At 37.7% G+C, this 7297-nt stretch overlaps 1 non-coding gene across 1 annotated transcript; it reads right to left on the bottom strand.

Moving 5' to 3' along the window:
* Positions 1 to 223: 223 nt before the first annotated feature.
* On the bottom strand, positions 224 to 351 carry LOC119230229 (small nucleolar RNA SNORA40). The gene has a single exon (XR_005121691.1). It is a non-coding gene; the product is annotated as a small nucleolar RNA SNORA40 (small nucleolar RNA).
* Positions 352 to 7297: the final 6946 nt, after the last annotated feature.

Genomic DNA, 7297 nt, shown 5'->3' on the forward strand with positions numbered 1-7297 from the left:
GCGTTTGTTGGTATAGTCTAAGGATGCTAAGAAACTACTGAGGTTTCTAAATTGTAAAGTCATGTTTACTTTTAACATTGTACAAATAATAACTGGCATTTATATGGTACCTACCAAGAACTGCAATTGTTCCAAGCCCTTTTACCAAGTCTGATAATTTCACTACAAGCATCTTTGCCTGGAGTATTTTGCCCAGCAAATAGTTTTGCTTCTTTTTTTTTATCATGTTCCTTCTTACATGTATCATAACTCATACTGAACAATGAGTTCTGGGTTGCAAAAGAGGATTTATTCTTTGCACCTGGCTCAAAGTCTTTGTCCACACATCAAACAAAAACAAACACAAGTGCTAGCAAATGTTTTTGCTTCTTAACTAATAGGCTGTAAGACAATTTTATCTTACAAAAGAGAACTGTTTGTCAATTTGGCTGCATTTCTCCATTGATGAAACAAAACCAACTTAGAAGACTGATGTGTTTTCATTTTCTGTTAAAGTAGCATGTGATCTAGCTTTCCAATCTCTGATTTCATACTTGTAGTAAGTTTGATCACTATAAAATGAACAATGAGCAAACGAAAGACTTGGAAACAAATGGTTAGGTATATGTTACAAAAGAAAATCATTTCTTAAACAAGGGGGTTGCAATTGTATGGGGAATATAAAAATAAAATTTATTATTTAAAAAAAAAACAAGTATAGTCATGTCTCTGCTCACAGTTTTAATTGTATTTGAGTATTTGTATCTTTTCAGTATCTATGTTTCAAATATTCATCTTTGAGTACATTGTATTTTGTCATTAATTTTTCATGTTTCATGATGCCTTTTTTTTTTTTTTTTTTTTGTGGGACCCTCGCGGGTGGCCAGGGATCGAACTGACGCTGCAGAGGCCGCAGGCAGCCTCGCAACCCAGGGCTCAACCCCTGCGCCACCAGGGGAGGCCCTCATGATGCCTTTTGAGTATCACTTGCTTATTTTTTGTTCTGTTCTCTTTTATCCAAAATTGACTTATGGTCAATTAGTTATATGCTGGAAATGTTACTTCCTTTAGTTTTCATAGCAACCCTGAGAAGTATTATTTTCATTCCACTTTATTGAAGTGGAAACCTAATTATTGTGAGACTAAGTTACTTTTTACAGATTGCAAGAATAATATGTAGCAGAATTGAGATTAAACCCATGTAGTTTAATTCCAGAATCTGGGTTCTCTCTTTTATAAATCACCTTAGATTATGAGTCTTAGCCAAATTCAAAATCAGGGCTGTTCAGCAAATATTTTGTGTCCCAGGTCAGTAAGAACAGCATTCTTATTCTTCCTCGATGGCAAAATATTATAGTGTAGCTATTAAAATAATAGAATTTTACAATTTAAAGTGATACACGAGATTATTATGTGATATACCTAAAGAGACCTAAGAAGGTAAACCACTTATCTCAGATTGCATAGCTGGTTACATAGTCATCATAAACTACTGAGGGCTTCCTTGGGACAAACATAAATAATTTAGGCAACGAAAAATCAACTCTATTTCAACACTCATGAAAATCAGTTTTGGGCTATGTAAAGTAGTCAGATTCTCATGAGATACTTTTAATAATAGATGACTAAGAGATTTTAAAAAATTGTAGACATCCACACCACAGAGTGAGGTTGCCCAGATAAATGTATTACACTTAAAAACTAAGATCCAGGGCCTCCCCTGGTGGCGCAGCCGTTGAGCGCTGGGCTGCGAGGCAGTCCGCAGCCTCTGCAGCCACCGGTTTGTTCCCCGGCCACCAGCAAGGGTGCCACAAAAAAAAAAAAAAAAAAAAAAAAACCTAAGGGGTTGAGACACAACCTGTGAAGCTGTCCACAGCCTCTGCAGCACAAGTTTGATCCCCGGCAGCCCAGGGAGCAACCCACATGGCGCAGGAGACCTCTCCTGTCTCTCCCGCTGCTCCCCTCAGGAGTGTACTTCGGTCAATCTGCCTGTTCTGTTCCCCACTCTGTCTCTGGTGAATCTTCTCACACCTCCGCACCTCTGGCCTGTACCCCAGCTCTTGTATGCATAAATAAATAAATCTTAAAAAAAAAAAAAACTCAGATCCAGAGGGTGAGCCATTTCATTTTCTGTTATTCTCAAATAAAGAAGATTCACTTTCCAGTAGAATCATTCTTTAGTCAAACAAGTTAAATCAATTATCAGACTAGAAAAGTTGCATAATATGAAGTTGATATATCCAACAGTCAATCTTAAGATTAAAAAGGACTGTTCATTGATATTCTAAAGTCTCAACTTAGGTCCTTCTGATGGTTATAATCTTAGGACTAAATATCTGGAGACAACAGTGAGCAATCTCTGGGAAACAACAAATAAACCGTCTTTGGATAAAAGAGAAGGATTTAGATAATAGATATGTGCCTTGGAAACCAGAGGCATTAATCAGGAGAGAAATGGAAATATCTGACTATAATCAACCAATTTATAATTACTTTCAGAAATTTAGACTATGCTGTATATATTCTAAAACTGGTAAATTTATTCCATTTCTAAAATTCATATGAAAATGAAAAAGATATGTCTTAAATTACTTGATAATAAAGCATGGTTTTGAATTGGGGAAAACAGACTTAGAATTTTCTTGAACATTATACTATGTAAATACAACCAGATGAAAATTCCAAAACTGCTTAAATATATTAAATAAGTGTTAGATAAAATGCAAACAAAGACATTTTCACATTTTCTGTTTAAGATCCACACAATAATAATAGAGAAAATGGTTGCTATAGTAGCAAAGAACTATGACATCTAAAACAAGTCTAATAAAGTTAACAGTCAAGATATTGTGAGGCATTTCAATACATGAAAGATGACAAGTTCCAACCATAAAAATACAATAGAAGAGGGACTTGCTACACTTATCTTGCATTTATTGAATAAAAAACATTAATTGAGGAGTTACTTTGAGTCAGATGGCCTTGCAAATGTATAGTGTCTATCCTATGTTTCTCATGTTCTAGTCAGCCAAACATAAAAAAAAAAAAAAAATCAAACAAATAACAAAACATCAATAGACTACCAAGATAAATAAAAGTTGTGAGTTCATAAATATAAAAGCTAACACAAACTTTGCCAGCAAAGAAATCAAATCAGTCCTACTCAGTCATTTTAGGAATAAATAACTTCATGACTACTAATTTGGTAACAGCTATACACAGAGTCAGTGTAAATAGTTTGTCTGAAATTCATTTCCAGAAACATATTGCTCAAGGAAAATGCATTCATCTGCCACAATTCAAAACCTATCCTCATTATCATTCTGTGTCAGGCAGGCACCTCTCAATATGAAGACAGATTGGGTCTCTGTCAGATGGGAGAGACATAATCCCAGTCCTCAAGAGATTTACATAAATGACATGAAAACAGAGAAAATGAACATTTATGTAAAACATGTAACAGAAAATTGACCAGGTGGAAAAAAAGAACTTGACACGGACACTCACAAACTGGCTAAAGCAAGTAGGAGCACTTTGGAAGGAAGTATGGAAGATTCTGGCAGTAATTTCCAGTTTGTTTTTTATTCTTTTGTTCTGCTTTGTGTCAAAGCACAACTGATACCTCTACGCTATTTTCCTGGTTTTGTAGGTGTTGTGTAGGTGATTTCTGCTAAGCCACCATGTGGTGGATGAAGGAAAAACTAGGATATTAGAAAATTAGTAGGAAAAAAGGAGAAACCAGTGTATGTCTCCTCTGCCCCTCTCGGTGGAGGTATATTCTCAATTGCTGGTGCCCAGCTCCCCCTGGACATCATCATTCCAGCTCCCAGCAGGTAATCACAGTCCCCAGGCTCCAGTAACACTATTTCTTAGCTTTAACTCTTCGATTCTAGAAATGGTGGTCCCTTCCTGATATTCCCTTATGGCCTCAAAGTCTTTGTTTGTTGCCCCAATTTTTTCATGATATTTGCTGAATGCCCTGTGTTAATTCCATCTGTCTTAAAGATATATCAGTTTCCATTTTCCTGGTTCGATCTAATACAGAAAAGATGCTGAAAAATGTAGAAGGAATTTCATATTTTGAAGTCCTTCGCTTGAGTCAAAGAAGATTCTATTTTTAAAAAGTTGAACATGTACATTGCTATGACATGTCATGTTTTCTTCTTAAGAAAGTAAAAGGAAACAATAGAATTGAAAAGATAGTCAAGAGCATTCCAACACAGAGAAATGCCATCTAATTATAAATTTATTTCCGCTCAGTTTTTAGACATAAATTCTCAAGTAACCATCATACCCCCATTCAACATGTAAAAGTTGTCTTCTTAATCATTTTTGCATTTTTCCTATAAGTGGCTCAAAAGTGATAAGCAGGAAATGCGTCCTCATTTGCTATATTTTAAAAAGTTCTTCCTCAGAACAATACAAAGTGCTGCCAAAAAAAAAAAAATCACCTGAAGAATTTGATCATAAATGATAGTTAGAAAGTGGAACCACCAGTATTGGTGAGAGGGAGGATCTATTGCAGTTCAAGAAGGGGAAACACCAGGAAAAGTCAAGTGAAACAGAATGTGTGAATCACTGAACTAGGAAGATAATCTGTGAAGAAACAGATAAAAGGAGGGAAAGAGGCAAGTTACCTTCAACCGCAGAAAGGAGAGAATCAAGAATATAATGAATTTACAGACTCTACTTAAAACATAGTGTGGAAGAGCATCATTCCCACACTTACAAAAACAGTGGATGATCTACAAATTCACAACTTTTCTTGAACCCATAAAATAGCACTAAGGTTGCAGAACAACCAACTAATCTGAAATGTAAGTAAACACAGAAAATTCTGAGGAGAGAAGGGTGCGATTACTTGCTTACCTGACACAGACATTGGGTGATGTGAAAGCAAGTAAGAAAAATTCAGTTAACTATTTTTAATAAATTGATTGCAGGGGCCTCCCTGGTGGTACAAGGGGTTAAGACACAACCTATGAAGCAATCCGCAGCCTCTGCAACACAAGTTTGATCCCTGGCCAGGGAGATACCCACAGGCACAGCAGTGCCACATGCCTGACTACTCATATGCCTGACTCGCCCGCTGCTCCCCTCAGCAGTGTATTTCAGTCACTCTTCTTGTTCTGTTCCCCACTCTGTCTCTGGTGAATCCTCTCACCCCTCCACACCTCTGTGTAGATCCAGTTGTTTCTGGCCTGTACCCCATTTCTTGTATGCACAAATAAATCTTTAAAAAAAATTGATTGTAAGCCAACTCTTTGCCAGAAAGAGAGTAGAGAATGGTTGGGAACATAGACACAGAAAGTAAGCAAACTCGCAGGAGCTCTCCATGGACCTTACTTAGTGCATGCAAAAAAGATTTGGACAGGGTGAGAGATCCCTGCTGGTGCATGCAGGGTAGGGGAGAAACAGCTGCTGTGAAAAAAGCATGAAGTCCATCTTCCCCACTATAGAAAAAAATTAAAACCTTTATGGGATGAGCAGCAAACTTTTGCTCTCAGGATGTGGGTGAAATGCCGTGTGACTGGATAGAAAGGTAGAAGATCAATACCATCTACACCTGGAAAGAGGTTGGGGAGAAGGGGTATACATTGGGTTAGACTATCAGACACCCCCTATCACCAAGGGGAGAATCATTAAGAAGGTCCCCACCCCAGTATAATTGTTGAAATTACAGTGGATCTGCTTTGACAGATAATGCCCTCTCTTCCCTCCAGCCACCAGGAATCTATTGCTGGGGAGGGGGAAGAAAGTGGAAAGATAACTTTGAAGCACCTGCTCATTGTGCTTTGAAATAATACCTTGTAGCATTTCAGTATACTTTATTATATTGAAAGCTACATTTATTAAGTCTAGTTTAATTAAAACCTTGGTGACATTCTAGCATGACTTTTACATAGCCAAATTCTTATAAAAATTCACATGGCAAAAATGCTATCTTGACTCTAAATTGGTTTCACATTGAGCATGGTTTTAATCCCAACCCAGATGAAGGGGATTATACCCACTCAAGTGTACTCTGCTCTGACTGGTGAGCTGGGAGTCTGCGTTGCCCATCATCAGTGGCTAGCCAGCTTCCTAGTAGGTTATTTTATGTCGAAGGAAAGCTATGTGACAGATCAGAAGACTGAAAGAGAGCAAAGCTTTCTGCGTCTGGTTCCAATACCATTGCATTTTACATCACTTCATGGTAATCTGTGCTGTCTGCATCAATGATAGGTTGATTTTACATTCCCTTTCCAGAAATTCTAGCCCTGGTGGAAGCAATACCTACTCAGCACATGGAGAACTGGTCATGTTAGTGTATTTTGCAATGGAGACTTAGGTTCTAGAGCCAAGACCACAGTTAGTACCAGCTTTGGGTTTTATAATATCACCTTTCTTTCCTCTACAACCATCTTCCTTTTCTCTTTTACAATTTCAATCCTTTGAACACCTTTGTCACCAATTCTTTGTATTCAGTCCTCTCTGGTTGAAATTCCCAGAGTGATTTCTTTATTCCTGTTTAGACCCTGTGTGTGTTAATTCATCCAACTAAGAGAAGGAGCAGTGAAGGAGCTGGGATGGAGTGCTGTGATTCACCTGCCAGTGGAGGCAAAGAGCTTTGTGGCTGATTTATGTCTTCTGACGAAGAGAGTTCTAACTGCATTTATGCAAGGTTAAATTTGAAGTGAAAAATTATGTGTTGATTTAGTGATGCCATTGGCTAGACTGTTAACCTTCTCTTATTGATCTGTCATCAGCAGAGTGGAATTAATTGGGCTACCCTTTAATGAAATGAACATTTTCCCCAGCTGTCTTCCTACTTGAAGAAGACAGTCTTCACTTATACCCAGATCTTTGCATCTGGGACTTCAATCTATTCCTTCCTCTCCCGCCTATGGCTCAAAGATTAATAGGCTCTTCATCTAGGAAGTGCTTTTGTGGCCACAGGCCTCCCTGTCTATGTTTCTATGCCATGAGCTTTCTTAGCACATTCTACCTCCCCATCGGAACATTTAACTACTTTATTTATTGTCTTCTCAGCTAAGTTCTGGTAAGGGCAAGGATTCCTTCAGTTTCTAGTCATTCTTCACTCATCCTATTGTTTCTTTTTTATTGCAGTAATTTGGTTTCCAACAGTGTATGTTTCAAGTGTACAGCTTTCTATTTCTACATCAGGATATACTACCTTAAGAGCCTCATTAAAAATCTAATTTCCATCCACCACCATACAATTAAGCCCCTTTACCTGGTCCGCCCACCTCCTGTTTCTCTTATCCTTTGGAAACCACCATTTTGCTGTCACAATGAAAGGGCTAGTTTTTGTTTT

The sequence above is a fragment of the Talpa occidentalis genome, unplaced genomic scaffold (genome assembly GCF_014898055.3).
Source record: "Talpa occidentalis isolate TD23 unplaced genomic scaffold, MPIMG_talOcc4v2.1 talOcc4.6, whole genome shotgun sequence".
Lineage (NCBI taxonomy): Eukaryota > Metazoa > Chordata > Mammalia > Eulipotyphla > Talpidae > Talpa > Talpa occidentalis.